General features: G+C 46.1%; 1 pseudogene; it reads right to left on the bottom strand.

Moving 5' to 3' along the window:
- Nucleotides 1-2185: 2185 nt before the first annotated feature.
- LOC123409166 lies at nucleotides 2186-15901 on the bottom strand (annotated as a pseudogene).
- Between the last annotated feature and the right edge of the window lie 950 nt (nucleotides 15902-16851).

Raw genomic sequence — 16851 nt, 5'->3', positions numbered from 1 at the left:
TCTCCTTCAACAAAGGAGGAAGGTTGTAGATGCATAGAGTCACGGGCCAGGTGCTATGGCTGGAGCTCTGCTCGCCAAAAGGATTCATGCCATCTGTACTTAGACCAAATCTTATGTTCCTTGCGTCAGCTGCAAAATCTTTGAACTCTCTGTCGATCTTTCTCCATTGCGTTCCATCTGCGGTGTGTCTCAACTCCCCGTCCGACTTACGGTCCTCTTTGTGCCATCGCAACAACTTGGCATGCTCTTTGTTCCTGAACAAACGTTTCAACCGTGGTATTATAGGAGCATACCACATCACCTTGGCGGGAACCCTCTTCCTGGGTTTCTCGCCCTCAACATCGTCACCAGGGTCATCGCCTCTGATCTTATAACGCAATGCAGTGCATACCGGGCATTCATTCAAATTCTCGTATTCACTGCGGTAGAGGATGCAGTCGTTGATGCATGCATGTATCTTCAGAACCTCTAAACCTAGAGGGCATACAACCTTCTTTGCTTCGTACGTACTGGCGGGCAACTCGTTATTCTTTGGAAACATATTCTTCAACATTTTCAGCAAGTTTTCAAATGCCGAGTCAGCTACACCTGCCTGTGCCTTCCATTTCAGCAAATCCAGTGTGCAGCCCAGCTTTTTCAGACCATCATCGCATCCGGGGTACAACGACTTTCTGTGATCCTCTAACATGCGATCCAAATTCTCCCTCTCCTTTTCAGTTTCGCAGCGTCTCCGTGCATCAGCAATGGTCCGACCAAGATCATCAACGGTCTCATCACGTGCCTCTTCTTCACCTTCACCTTCCCCTTCACCTTCCCCTTCACCTTCAGCATCCTCCATGAAAGTATCACCGAAATGAGCAAGATAGCTTTCATCCATGAAATCATCCCCTTCTTCATCTTCTTCCATTATAACCCCTCTTTCTCCATGCTTGGTCCAACAATTATAGCTTGGCATGAAACCGTGCCGAAGCAGGTGCAGGTGAACTTCTCTTGAGGAAGAGTAACCCTTCTGATTCTTACAGTCAACACATGGACAAATAACAAAACCCTTCTGCTTGTTCGCATTAGCCACTACGAGGAAATCTTTCAAACCCGTAGTGAATTCGCGGGAGAGTCGGTTACCGTACATCCATTGCCGATTCATCTGCATTATTATAATATAAAATATATAATTAACCATCATGCATTTGTTAAACTAACTAGCTATAAACAATAGAAATTAAACAATGAACAACACACATGCATATATATTTTATCAATGACACACATGCATGAAAGGTTCAAGTTGCTAACCGCGATCGAGGAGGAAAAAATAAATGAGGAACCTCAAGTGTGGCTCCAACACTTCATATCATGTTTGTTTCACGCTCTTGGGGCATTTCATCAAACACCTTGTGTGCATAAGAGGAACCAAAAGCAAACCTACACCCCCTTGTGAAGCTTGTGAAGAGAAGTGGCACCAAATGGCTAAGTGAGTGTGCTGAACTGGTATCTATAGGGGAGGAGATTTAGTCGCGGTTGGCATGGCAAACCGCGACTAAAGGCCTTTGGGCACCTTTAGTCGCGGTTGGCCTGGCCAACCGCGACTAAAGCCCCTCACGTGCACCAGCTGGCCACCGAGCGCCCTGGCCCAGGCCTTTGGTCGCGGTTCGTCTGCCGAACCGCGACTAAAGAAATCATTAGTCGCGGTTCCTACAGTGTCGCGACTTATGGGGCTGGACGGAAGCCTCTTTTTCTACCAGTGTTGCCCAGCGCACGAACGCTGACGGCCGCATGAACGGCCGCTTGTATTTTCTGAGCACGAACTTAGCCACTGCTTAACGATACATAGAGGACCCAGCGAGTTCTTATACGCGCGCTCGCACGATGCGCCCACGGCGCTCCCACTCGCCCACGCCCCGCACCCCACGGCCTACTTGGCTCGCGCTCCCGTCGCACCGGTACGCGGACGACGCGGCCACTAACTACCCGGGCGACGCAGTCACACCTCCGGCTCCATCGTCAGCAAACCCACGCACGCGCTCGTACACATGCTGGTACACACACTCCTGGAGCTACTAGCCTGACGCGGACCAGACCATGCACGCCATGTCTGGCACACGCACGAACGCGTGCCTGACGTGCTCTGGCCGAAGCCGGCTAGCCGCGGCTTATTCATCTAACATTCACCCCTCTAAGCCGTGGCTCAGAGGAGTCCGTCGTCTTCAATGCCGGCGTCCGCCATCAGCGCGAGCTCCACCGCCGGCTCCCTCCGCAGCTTGAGGCAGTCCCTCTTGAAGTGGCCGCGCTCATCGCACTTGTAGCAGCGCCCGCGCTGGTTCCTGCCGCTGCTCGACGCCACGCTCTTGCCGTCGTCATCGTCCCGAGCACCGCCGTGTCGAAGCTCCCGCGCTGCCCACTGCGCCGCCGTCATGAGCAACTGCTCACCGCCACGCTCGCTGCCATCTTGACCACGGCGCTGCACCCGCTCGTCGAACGCTCGCAGCCACCCAAGCGCCTCGTCGAACGCCATGATCGCCGTGTCGCAGAACTGCTCGATGCCGGCGACGACGGGGAACAGCCGATCCGGGACGGTATCCAGCAGCTTCTTCACGAGCGTCGCGTCGCCTAGCGTTTCCCCTAGGCTCGCGAACCACGCGGCCATCCCTACCAGCCTCCCGGCGTACGCGTCCAGCGCCTCGCCGTCCGCCATCTTCAGGCGGTCAAAGTCCCCGCGCAGCGTCGCCAACCTCGCCGTGCGGACCCGATCGGCGCCGACGAACCTCACCTTCAGGGAGTCCTATACCTCCCTGGCGGTGAGCTTCGTTGCCACCTGCAACAGCACGTCCTCTGGCAGCGCTCCGAGGAGCATCGCGCGCGCCGCCTTGTCCTTCTTGGCGTTCACCGCTACGTCGCCCGGCGCCACCGCCTCCCATATGGTGTGTACGTCGAGGACCGCCTGCGCCTTGATCTTCCACATGGTATAGTTGTCCGGCGTGAGCATCGGCATCACCATCGACACTGATCCGCCCGCGCCGCCGCCGTGTTGCACGATCGCCATTCCCGCCGGTGAGCTCCCGAACTGTGGCTCTGGTACCAAATGTTGGTGTCTAGCCCTAGCTCTCCTCCTCACCTGAGCTCTCTCTCTCTCTCACACACACATACGTAGAAGAAAGAAGGAGGAAGAAGGAGGAGAACACAGAGAGATTTTTGCCCAGCGCACGGACGCCGCCGGCCGCACGAACGGCCGCTTGTATTTCTGAGCACGAACTCAGCCACTGCTTAACAATACACAGAGGACCCAGCGAGTTCTTATATGCGCGCTCGTACGCACGATGCGCCCACGGCGCTCCCACTCGCCCACTCCCCACACCCCACGACCTACTTGGCTCGCGCTTCCGTCGCACCCGTACGCGAACGACCCGGCCCCTAACTGCCCGGGTGACGCGGTCACACCTCCGGCTCCATCGCCAGCAAACCCACGCACGCGCTCATACACATGTTGGTACACACACACCACTAGTACAAAACAAGGCTTTTGTTCGGGCCTGGACAACCCATTAGTCCCGGTTCTTCACGAACCGGGACCCATGGGGGGCATTAGTCCCGGTTCATGACCCCAGGGGGCCGGCCGGGGCCTCGTGGGCATTGGTCCCGGTTCGTCTAGACCCATTTGTCCCGGTTCTAGGCACGAACCGAGACCAATGGGCTGTGCTCCTCGCCCACATCCATTGGTACCGGTTCGTGCCTTGAACCGGTTTAGAAGGGGGGCCTTTAGCCCCGATTTATGCCACGAACCGGGACAAATAATTTGGCTATATATACCCATCGCCGCGGCAGAGCACTCTGTTTTTTTGGCCAGCGAGGGGAGGGCATTTGGGTCTGTTGGGGAACGTCGCATGGGAAACAAAAATTTCCTACGCGCACGAAGACCTATCATGGTGATGTCCATCTACGAGAGGGGATGAGTGATCTACGTACCCTTGTAGATCGTACAGCAGAAGCGTTAGTGAACGCGGTTGATGTAGTGGAACGTCCTCACGTCCCTCGATCCGCCCCGCGAACAATCCCGCGATCAGTCCCACGATCTAGTACCGAACGGACGGCACCTCCGCGTTCAGCACACATACAGCTCGACGATGATCTCGGCCTTCTTGATCCAGCAAGAGAGACGGAGAGGTAGAAGAGTTCTCCGGCAGCGTGACGGCGCTCCGGAGGTTGGTGATGACCTTGTCTCAGCAGGGCTCCGCCCGAGCTCCGCAGAAACGCGATCTAGAGGAAAAACCGTGGAGGTATGTGGTCGGGCTGCCGTGGAAAAGTCGTCTCAAATCAGCCCTAAAACCTCCGTATATATAGGTGGGAGGGAGGGGAGGAGGCAGCCTCAAAACCTAAAGGTTTGGCAGAAATTGGAGGTGGAGGAGTCCTACTCCAATCCTACTTGGAGTAGGATTCCACCTTCCCACTTGGAAACTCTTTCCACCTTGTGTTTTTTCCTTCTCAAACCTTATGGGCCTTAGTGGGAACTTATTCCAGCCCACTAGGGGCTGGTTTATCTCTTCCCATAGCCCATGAGACCCCTTGGGGCGTGACACCCCTCCCGATGGTCCCCGGCACCCCTCCCGGCACTCCCGGTACACTACCGATGAGCCCGAAACTTTTCCGGTAATGCACGAAAACCTTCCGGTAACCAAATGAGGTCATCCTATATATCAATCTTCGTTTCCGGACCATTCCGGAAACCCTCGTGACGTCCGTGATCTCATCTGGGACTCCGAACAACATTCGGTAACCAACCATATAACTCAAATACGCATAAAACAACGTCGAACCTTAAGTGTGCAGACCCTGCGGGTTCGAGAACTATGTAGACATGACCCGAGAGACTCCTCGGTCAATATCCAATAGCGGGACCTGGATGCCCATATTGGATCCTACATATTCTACGAAGATCTTATCGTTTGAACCTCAGTGCCAAGGATTCATATAATCCCGTATGTCATTCCCTTTGTCCTTCGGTATGTTACTTGCCCGAGATTCGATCGTTAGCATCCGCATACCTATTTCAATCTCGTTTACCGGCAAGTCTCTTTACTCGTTCCGTAATACAAGATCCCGCAACTTACATTAAGTTACATTGCTTGCAAGGCTTGTGTGTGATGTTGTATTACCGAGTGGGCCCCGAGATACCTCTCCGTCACACGGAGTGACAAATCCCAGTCTCGATCCATACTAACTCAACGAACACCTTCGGAGATACCTGTAGAGCATCTTTATAGTCACCCAGTTACGTTGCGACGTTTGATACACACAAAGCATTCCTCCGGTGTCCGTGAGTTATATGATCTCATGGTCATAGGAACAAATACTTGACACGCAGAAAACAGTAGCAACAAAATGACACGATCAACATGCTACGTCTATTAGTTTGGGTCTAGTCCATCACATGATTCTCCTAATGATGTGATCCCGTTATCAAGTGACAACACTTGCCTATGGCCAGGAAACCTTGACCATCTTTGATCAACGAGCTAGTCAACTAGAGGCTTACTAGGGACAGTGTTTTGTCTATGTATCCACACAAGTATTGTGTTTCCAATCAATACAATTATAGCATGGATAATAAACGATTATCATGAACTAAGAAATATAATAATAACTAATTTATTATTGCCTCTAGGGCATATTTCCAACAGTCTCCCACTTGCACTAGAGTCAATAATCTAGTTCACATCACCATGTGATTCCAACGAATCCAACACCCATATGGGGTCTGATCACGTCTTGCTCGTGAGAGAGGTTTTAGTCAACGGTTCTGAAACTTTCATACCCGTGCGTTCTTTACAAATCTTTATGTCATCTTATAGATGCTGCTACTACGTGCTATTCGGAAATGCTCCAAATATCTACTCTACTATACAAATCCGTTTCACTACTCATAGTTATTCGGATTAGTGTCAAAGCTTGCATCGACGTAACCCTTTACGACGAACTCTTTAATCACCTCCATAATCGAGAAAAATTCCTTAGTCCATTAGTTACTAAGGATAAATTTTGACTGCTGCTAGTGATTCAATCATGGATCACTCTCTGTACCTCTCAACATCTTTGAGTCAAGGCACACATCAGGTGCGGTACACAGCATGGCATACTTTAGATTCTACGGCTAAGGCATAGAAGACGACCTTCGTCTATTCTCTTTATTCTGCCGTGGTCGGGTTTTGAGTCTTACTCAAATTCACACCTCACAACGCAACCAAGAACTCCTTCTTTGCTGGTCTATTTTGAACTCTTTCAAAAACTTGTCAAGGCATGCATCTTGTTGAAACTTCTATTAAGCGCTTTCGATCTATCTCCATAGATCTTTGATGCTCAACGTTCAAGTAGCGTAATCCAGGTACTCCTTTGAAAACTTCTTTCAAACAACCTTGTATGCTTTACAGAAATTCTACATTACTTCTGATCCACAATATGTCAACCGCATATACCTATCAGAAATTCTATAGTGCTCCCACTCACTTCTTTGGAAATACAAGTTTCTCATAAACCTTGTACAAACCCAAAATCTTTGATCATCTCATCAAAGTGTATATTCCAACTCCGAGATGCTTGCACCAGTCCATTGAAGGATCACTGGAGCTTGCATACTTGCTAGTATCTTTAGGATTAACAAAACCTTCTGGTTGTATCACATACAATGTTTGCTCAAGGAAACCATCGAGAAAACAATGTTTTGACATCCTACGTGCAATATTTCATAAATAATGCATCAACAACTAACATAATTCTAACAGACTTTTAGCATCGCTACGAGTGAGAAAGTCTCATCATAGTCAACTGTTTGATCTTATCGAAAACATCTTTGCGACAAGTCGAGCTTTTCTTAATAGTGACTTATCACCATCATCGTCTGTCTTCCTTTAAAAATCCATCTTTACTCAATAGTCCTATGACCATCAAGTAATTCTTCCAAAGTCTACACTTTGTTTTCATCCATGGATCCTCTCTCGGATTTCATGGCTTCCAGCCATTTGTCGGAATCTGGGCCCACCATCGCTTTCTCCATAACTCGTAGGTTCACTGTTGCTCAACAACATGACCTCCAAGACAGGGTTACCGTACTACTCTGCAGCAGTACGCGACCTTGTCGACCTACGAGGTTTGTAGTAACTTTATTCGAAGCTCAATGATCACCATCATCAGCTTTCACTTCAATTGGTGTAGGCGCCACAGGAACAACTTCCTACGCCCTGCTACACACTGGTTGAAGTGATGGTTCAATAACCTCATCAAGTTCTACTACCCTCCCACTCAATTCTTTCGAGAGAAACCTTTCCTCGAGAAAGGATCCGTTTCTAGAAACAAACACTTTGCTTTCGGATCTGAGATAGGAGATGTACCCAACTGTTTTGGATACCCTATGAAGAAGCATTTATCCGCTTTGGGTTCGAGCTTATCAGAATGAAACTTTTTCACACAAGTGTCGAAACCCCAAACTTTCAAGAAACGACAGTTTAGATTTCTCTAAACCTCAGTCTATACTGTGTCATCTCAACGGAAATATGCGGTGCCCTATTTAAAGTGAGTGCGGTTGTCTCTAATGCATAACCCATAAACGATAGTGGTAATTCGATAACAGACATCATAGTATGCACCATACCAAATAGTGCGTGGCTATGACGTTCAGACACATCATCACACTATGATGTTCCAGGTGGCATGAACTGCGAAACAATTTCCACATTGTCTTAACTGCATACCAAAACTCGTAACTCAGATATTCATTTCTATGATCATATCGTAGACAGTTTATCCTCTTGTTACGACGAACTTCACTCTGAAACGGATTTGAACTTTTCAACATTTCAGACTTGTGATTCATTAAGTAAATACTCCCGTATCTACTCAAATCATCAGTGAAGTAAGAACATAATGATATCCACTACGTGCCTCAGTACCCATTGGACTGCATACATCAAAATGTATCACTTCCAACAAGTTACTATCTTAATTTCATCTCAATGAAAACAAGGCCTTGCTCATGTGGTATGGTTTGCATGTCACTAGTGATTCGAAATCAGGTGAGTACAAAGATCCATCAGCATGGAGCCTCTTCATGCAATTTATACTAACATGACTCAAGCGGCAGTGCCACATGTAAGTGGTACTATCATCATTAACTCGTATCTTTTTGGCACCAATATTATGAACATGTGTAACACTACGATCGAGATTCAATAAACCATTGAAGGTGATTATTCAAGAAAATAGAGTAACCATTATTCTCCTTAAATGAATAATCGTATTGCAATAAACACGATCCAATCATGTTCATGCTTAACGCAAGCACCAAATAACAATTATTTAGGTTTAACACCAATCCCGATGGTAGAGGGAGCGTGCGACGTTTGATCATATCAACCTTGGAAACACTTCCAACACGTATCGTCACCTCGCCTTTAGCTAGTCTCCGTTTATGCCGTAGCTTTCATTTCGTGTTACTAATCACTTAGCAACCGAACCGGTATCCAATACCCTCATGCTGCTAGGAGTACTAGTAAAGTACACATCAACATCATGTATATCAAATACACTTCTTTCGACTTTTGCCAGCCTTCTTATCTACCAAGTATCTTGAGTTGCTCCGCCTCAGTGATTGTTCCCCTCATTACAGAAGCACTTAGTCTCGGGTTTGGGTTTAATATTGGGTCTCTTCATTAGTGCAGCAACTGTTTTGCCGTTTCACGAAGTATCCCTTCTAGCCCTTGCCTTTCTTGAAACTTAGTGGTTTTACAAACCATCAACTATTGATGCTCCTTCTTGATTTCTACTTTCGCAGTGTCAAACATCGCGAATCGCTCAAGGATCATTGTATGTATCCTTGATATGTTATAGTTCATCACGAAGCTCTCACAGCTTGGTGGCAGTGACTTTGGAGAACTATCACTATCTCATCTGGAAGATTAACTCCCACTTGATTCAAGCGATTGTCGTACTCAGACAATCTGAGCACACGCTCAACGATTGAGCCTTTCTCCTTTACTTTGTGGACAAAGAATCTTGTCGGAGGTCTCGTACCTCTTAACAAGGGCACAAGCATGAAATCACAATTTCATCTCTTTAGAACATCACTTATGTTCCGTGACGTTTTACAACGTTTTCGGCGCCTTGCTTCTAAGCCATTAAGTATTTTGCACTGAACTATCGTGTAGTCATCAGAAACGTGTATGTCGGATGTTCATAGCATCCACAGACGACGCTCGAGGTGCAGCACACCGAGTGGTGCATTAAGGACATAATCCTTCTGCGCAGCAACGAGGACAATCCTCGGTTTAACAGACCCAGTCTGCAAAGTTTTGCTACTATCAATTTTCAACTAAATTTTCTCTAGGAACATGTAAAAACAGTAGAGCTATAGTGCAAGCTACATCGTAATTCGCAAAGACCATTAGACTATGTTCATGAGAATTAGTTCAATTAATCATATTACTTAAGAACTCCCACTCAAAAAGTACATCTCTCTAGTCATTTGAGTGGTACATGATCCAAATCCACTATCTCAAGTCCGATCATCACGTGAGTCGAGAATAGTTTCAGTGGTAAGCATCTCTATGCTAATCATATCAACTATACGATTCATGCTCGACCTTTCGGTCTCATGTGTTCCGAGGCCATGTCTGCACATGCTAGGCTCGTCAAGCTTAACCCGAGTGTTCCGCGTGCGCAACTGTTTTGCACCCGTTGTATGTGAACGTTGAGTCTATCACACCCGATCATCACGTGGTGTCTCGAAACGACGAACTGTAGCAACGGTGCACAGTCGGGGAGAACACAATTTCGTCTTGAAATTTTAGTGAGAGATCACCTCATAATGCTACCGTCGTTCTAAGCAAAATAAGGTGCATAAAAGGATTAACATCACATGCAATTCATAAGTGACATGATATGGCCATCAACACGTGCTTCTTGATCTCCATCACCAAAGCACCGGCACGATCTTCTTGTCACCGGCGTCACACCGTGATCTCCATCATCATGATCTCCATCAACGTGTCGCCATCGGGGTTGTCGTGCTACTCATGCTATTACTACTAAAGCTACATCCTAGCAAAATAGTAAACGCATCTGCAAGCACAAACGTTAGTTATAAAGACAACCCTATGGATCCTGCCGGTTGCCGTACCATCGACGTGCAAGTCGATATTTCTATTACAACATGATCATCTCATACATCCAATATATCACATCACATCGTTGGCCATATCACATCACAATCATACCCTGCAAAAACAAGTTAGACGTCCTCTAATTTTGTTGTTTGCATGTTTTACGTGGTGACCATGGGTATCTAGTAGGATCGCATCTTACTTACGCAAACACCACAACGGAGATATATGAGTTGCTATTTAACCTCATCCAAGGACCTCCTCGGTCAAATCCGATTCAACTAAAGTTGGAGAAACCGACACTTGCCAGTCATCTTTGAGCAAAGGGGGTTACTCGTAACGATGAAACCAGTCTCTCGTAAGCGTACGAGTAATGTCGGTCCAAGCCGCTTCAATCCAACAATACCGCGGAATCAAGAAAAGACTAAGGAGGGCAGCAAAACGCACATCACCGCCCACAAAAACTTTTGTGTTCTACTCGAGAAGACATCTACGCATGAACCTAGCTCATGATGCCACTGTTGGGGAACGTCGCATGGGAAACAAAAATTTCCTACGCGCACGAAGACCTATCATGGTGATGTCCATCTACGAGAGGGGATGAGTGATCTACGTACCCTTGTAGATCGTACAGCAGAAGCGTTAGTGAACGCGGTTGATGTAGTGGAACGTCCTCACGTCCCTCGATCCGCCCCGCGAACAATCCCGCGATCAGTCCCACGATCTAGTACCGAACGGACGGCACCTCCGCGTTCAGCACACATACAGCTCGACGATGATCTCGGCCTTCTTGATCCAGCAAGAGAGACGGAGAGGTAGAAGAGTTCTCCGGCAGCGTGACGGCGCTCCGGAGGTTGGTGATGACCTTGTCTCAGCAGGGCTCCGCCCGAGCTCCGCAGAAACGCGATCTAGAGGAAAAACCGTGGAGGTATGTGGTCGGGCTGCCGTGGAAAAGTCGTCTCAAATCAGCCCTAAAACCTCCGTATATATAGGTGGGAGGGAGGGGAGGAGGCAGCCTCAAAACCTAAAGGTTTGGCCGAAATTGGAGGTGGAGGAGTCCTACTCCAATCCTACTTGGAGTAGGATTCCACCTTCCCACTTGGAAACTCTTTCCACCTTGTGTTTTTTCCTTCTCAAACCTTATGGGCCTTAGTGGGAACTTATTCCAGCCCACTAGGGGCTGGTTTATCTCTTCCCATAGCCCATGAGACCCCTTGGGGCGTGACACCCCTCCCGATGGTCCCCGGCACCCCTCCCGGCACTCCCGGTACACTACCGATGAGCCCGAAACTTTTCCGGTAATGCACGAAAACCTTCCGGTAACCAAATGAGGTCATCCTATATATCAATCTTCGTTTCCGGACCATTCCGGAAACCCTCGTGACGTCCGTGATCTCATCTGGGACTCCGAACAACATTCGGTAACCAACCATATAACTCAAATACGCATAAAACAACGTCGAACCTTAAGTGTGCAGACCCTGCGGGTTCGAGAACTATGTAGACATGACCCGAGAGACTCCTCGGTCAATATCCAATAGCGGGACCTGGATGCCCATATTGGATCCTACATATTCTACGAAGATCTTATCGTTTGAACCTCAGTGCCAAGGATTCATATAATCCCGTATGTCATTCCCTTTGTCCTTCGGTATGTTACTTGCCCGAGATTCGATCGTTAGCATCCGCATACCTATTTCAATCTCGTTTACCGGCAAGTCTCTTTACTCGTTCCGTAATACAAGATCCCGCAACTTACATTAAGTTACATTGCTTGCAAGGCTTGTGTGTGATGTTGTATTACCGAGTGGGCCCCGAGATACCTCTCCGTCACACGGAGTGACAAATCCCAGTCTCGATCCATACTAACTCAACGAACACCTTCGGAGATACCTGTAGAGCATCTTTATAGTCACCCAGTTACGTTGCGACGTTTGATACACACAAAGCATTCCTCCGGTGTCCGTGAGTTATATGATCTCATGGTCATAGGAACAAATACTTGACACGCAGAAAACAGTAGCAACAAAATGACACGATCAACATGCTACGTCTATTAGTTTGGGTCTAGTCCATCACATGATTCTCCTAATGATGTGATCCCGTTATCAAGTGACAACACTTGCCTATGGCCAGGAAACCTTGACCATCTTTGATCAACGAGCTAGTCAACTAGAGGCTTACTAGGGACAGTGTTTTGTCTATGTATCCACACAAGTATTGTGTTTCCAATCAATACAATTATAGCATGGATAATAAACGATTATCATGAACTAAGAAATATAATAATAACTAATTTATTATTGCCTCTAGGGCATATTTCCAACAGTTCTACCTCACCTCCTATGCACATGAGGTGTTCGATGAAATGCCCGAGCCACACTAGTTAAGCTTTCTCCTCTCAAAGCTCGACCTTGGAGCTCCATTTTTCCCAAGATTTGTCTAGGTTTAGCGGTCCGTCACGCCCCGTCCCCATTTTCACCGCTGGGGCACGTCCATGTGTACGTCCGCAATGTCGTCTGCATGCTCCTCCGCACACGGTGAGGTAAGTCGTTTTGGATTTTTGGTTGACATTGGATATGGGGATTTCTCATCTAGGGTTTCGCGGGATGGGCCATAATATGCGCCTTTCTGGCTCGTAGGTGGATGGCTGCGGGATTGTGCAGTTCCAATCTGAGTTTTTCATTCCCAATCCAAGTTTCTACGGCCTTGAGGAGCGCTCGAATCACCGTTGCCTAGGGCATGGGCTAATTCCTGCTCGACGTGTTTCTTGGGGTGGAGCAAGCACGGAAAGAAGATTTTTGGGTTGTCCACTCGATGTAATTCCTCAAAACATCATTTGGTACTCTGTTTTCATCGATTTATTGCAAAGTTATGAATTTCACCTAATTATGTGAACTCTGATTTAACACCTTCCTGATGAGTGTGATTGGGTTGTTTGGATTGACCCCCCCCCTCCCACAGAGCTAGTGGGGCAAGCTTTTGAGGAGCTCCATGGTGGCCTTGAACGTAGTTGGATCAAAGCTAGTAGGATGGAGAAGAAGGTTATGGATCTGAACAATGAAAACAAGAAAATGCAATTGAAGTTGAAGAAAAGGAATGAGCTCATGGAAACAATGGGTTTTCTCTTTGTTCTTGGCATCAGCATTGTGGCTAGTTTAGTTTCTATTTGGTCTAAGCAAGCCAATTAAGTGGCAGTGTGTGTGTTATGTTTCTTCTAGTGTGTTGTGCCCTAGATGTAATTCTATCATTTGTGCACTGTTGTGAACTTGAGAAAATGTAATGTTGTGCCATAGATGTAATGGATATCATGTGTTGTGCTAAAATTGTCACCACTGCCAACTTGGAACCTTTTCACAGTTCATTTCAAATGCTTTTCAATTTCATGGTCTGATAGCTCAAAATAATCAGTAAATGCATGAAAAATAACAAATGAAGTCAGAAAGGGTTGTAAATTGATGATGTGGCTTTGAATGGTGCATTTTGAACACAGAAAAACTATGGAGTTCAAATAAGTTCAAAAAAATGAAATTCCTTTGTAAGAGACGAGTTTCCGTATGAAACCCTCATACTTCGAAAGAGATTTTCCGTTTTGTACACGAAGTGCATCCAATTTTTGCCGTAACCCTCTCAACTTTCTCGCACATGCTATGTGGGTGAAATGATGATACCATGCCAACTTGGAACCTTTTCAGAGTTCATTTCAAATGCTTTTCAATTTCATGGTCTTATAGCTCAAAATAATCAGTAAATGCATGAAAAATAACAAATGAAGTCAAAAAGAGTTGTAAATTGATGATGTGGCTTTGAATGGTGCATTTTGAACACAGAAAAACTATGGAGTTCAAATAAGTTCAAAAAAATGAAATTCCTTTGTAACAGACGAGTTTCCGTATGAAACCCTCATACTTCGAAAGAGATTGTCAGTTTTGTACACGAAGTGCATCCAGTTTTTGCCGGAACCCTCTCAACTTTCTCGCACATTCTATGTAGGTGAAATGATGATACCATGCCAACTTGGAACCTTTTCAGAGTTCATTTCAAATGATTTTCAATTTGATGGTCTTATAGCTCAAAATAATCAGTAAATGCATGAAAAATAACAAATGAAGTCAGAAAGGGTTGTAAATTGATGATGTGGCATTGAATGGTGCATTTTGAACACAGAAAAACTATGGAGTTCAAATAAGTTCAAAAAATGAAATCCCTTTGTAACAGACGAGTTTCCGTACAAAACCCTCATACTTCGAAAGAGATTGTCCGTTTTGTACACGAAGTGCATCCAGTTTTTGCCGTAACCCTCTCAACTTTCTCGCACATGCTATGTGGGTGAAATGATGATACCATGCCAACTTGGAACCTTTTCAGAGTTCATTTCAAATGCTTTTCAATTTCATGGTCTTTCAACTAAAATTATATAAAATTTATGCAACTAAAATTATCGTATTTTCTATTCAAAACATTAAAAGCAGAAAGAATTATCATAAAAGAAAATAAATAAGTAATTAGAATTTTGTTACAAACTTTAATAGCAAAAAGAGTTATCATAAAAGAAAATAAATAAGTAATTAGAAACAAAAAAGAAACCAAGAAGAACCTGTACCAAATAAAATGCCTTTGTAACAGCCATAGAACTGGTACTAAAGGAATCAACTAAAAAGCTTTTATAAACCTCTAGTATTATTGAAACTAAAATTATATAGAATTTATGCAACTAAAATTATCAAAGTATTTTCTGTTCAAAACATTAAAAGCAAAAAGAATTATCATAAAAGAAAATAAATAAGTAATTAGAATTTTGTTACAAACTTTAATAGCAAAAAGAATTATCATAAAAGAAAATAAATAAGTAATTAGAAACACAAATGAAAGCAAAAAAACTGGAAAAAAAATTAAAAAAAGTGCCACCTACAGGGCCACCACGGCGTGCATACGACTAGAAACCCATTACCATGGCCAGGATGCAGACCCGCAGTAGGCCCAATAGGCCCACAAGCACACAAAATGATTTTTGGCCCGTAATCCTGCAGTAGAGAGGAGCTCGAAGTGGTTTGTTCGGCAGGGCTTATAAACCACTCCGAGCCCCTCTCGGCTAGCGAGGTGGGACTAAACATAGCACCGCACCGCGCAAGGCCTTTGGTCCCGGTTGGTGGCACCAACCGGGACTAAAGGGGGGCATTGGTACTGGTTGGTACCACCAACCGGGACCAAAGGCCTCTGCTTCCCGCCCTTCGGGCTGCTGAAAAGAGACCTTTGGTCCCGGTTGGTGACACGAACCGGTACCAATGCCCCCCTTTAGTCCCGGTTGGTGCCACCAACCATGACCAAAGGCCTCTGCTTCCCGCCCTTCGGGCTTCTGAAAAGAGACCTTTAGTCCCGGTTGGTGACACTAAAGGGGTCATTGTTACCGGTTGGTGGCACCAACCGGTACCAATGGCTTTGCTATATAAGCCAGCACTTGTGAAAATTTCGTCAGTTCTTCGATCCCTCCGACGACGCCGCCAGGCTGCCCGAGCTCGGCATGCCTCTGCCGTGCCCCCGACCACGCCGCTGTTGCCTGGCCCGACCACGCCGTCGTCGCCCCTGCCCCCCGACCATGGCGCGCGCCCTCGCTGTGCCTCTGCCGCGCCCCCGACCTGCCCCGTCGACGTCGTCCCCGCCCTCTGCCCCGTCGACACCATCACCCCTGCCCCGACCACGCTGCCCTCGCCGCCCTCTACATCGACGCTGGCGCTGTGCCTCTGCCCTGCCCTGACCATGCTGCACCTCTCCTTGGTTAGGCTGGCGCCGCCCACCCTGTCCTCTCCTTTGTTTTTTTAGATTATATGATGTTTTTTTCCAGATTATGTTTATATGTGTGAGTGTATGTATGTGTGTATATCTGATTATATGTCCTTTTTTAGATTTTTTGTTCATATATATGATGATTTGTTTTTTGCATTTTTATAAAAATGTATATATGTATGTATGTTCTCTGTGCATATAAAAGTTAGATTTTTAGTACATTTGGGTACATTTTAGGTTAGTTTTATCAATATATGTTCTCTGATTTAGTACATTTTAGGTTAGTTTCATTTTTAGAAAAGTTTTACATATTTAGGAAAAGAAGGAAGAGAAGGAAGAAGGAAGAAGGAAGAAGAAGAAAACGTTTTATATATGCAAAAGTTACATTTTTAGAAAAGTATTATATATAGCTAGGAAGATAAGGAAGAAGAAGAAAAAGAATGAGAGGAAAAAGGAAAATAAGAAGAGGAAGAAAGGAGAAGAAGAGGAGAGGAAGAAGAGGAGAAATAAATAAGAAGAGGAAAAAGAAGAAAAAGAAGAGGAGAAGAAGAAAGGAATAGAGAAGAAGAAAAAATGTTCTATTTTTTTCTTCTTCTTCTCTATTCCTTTCTTCTTCTCCTTTTTTTTCTTTTTTTCTTCAATCACTTATATTATATTCCTTTCTTCTTCTCCTCTTTTTATTTATTATTTTGCCTTCTTATTTTTTATCTTGTATGTCATTGTCGATATACCCCCTCCCGATAACTTCAACACGAGGGGGGGGGTCAATATACCCCCTCCCCGATAACATTATTTTCCCATGTATGTATGTCGTCGTTGTCGATATAACCCCCTCCCGGGTAACTTAGACATGAGGGGCGGTCGATATATATACCCCCTCTCAACCGTGATAACTTATACCACGGGAGCACCCCCCCCCCCCCGC

Source organism: Hordeum vulgare, chromosome 7H (assembly GCF_904849725.1).
Source record: "Hordeum vulgare subsp. vulgare chromosome 7H, MorexV3_pseudomolecules_assembly, whole genome shotgun sequence".
NCBI lineage: Eukaryota > Viridiplantae > Streptophyta > Magnoliopsida > Poales > Poaceae > Hordeum > Hordeum vulgare.
Note: the sequence above shows the minus strand (reverse complement) of the source record. Positions and strands in the feature narration are given on the sequence as shown.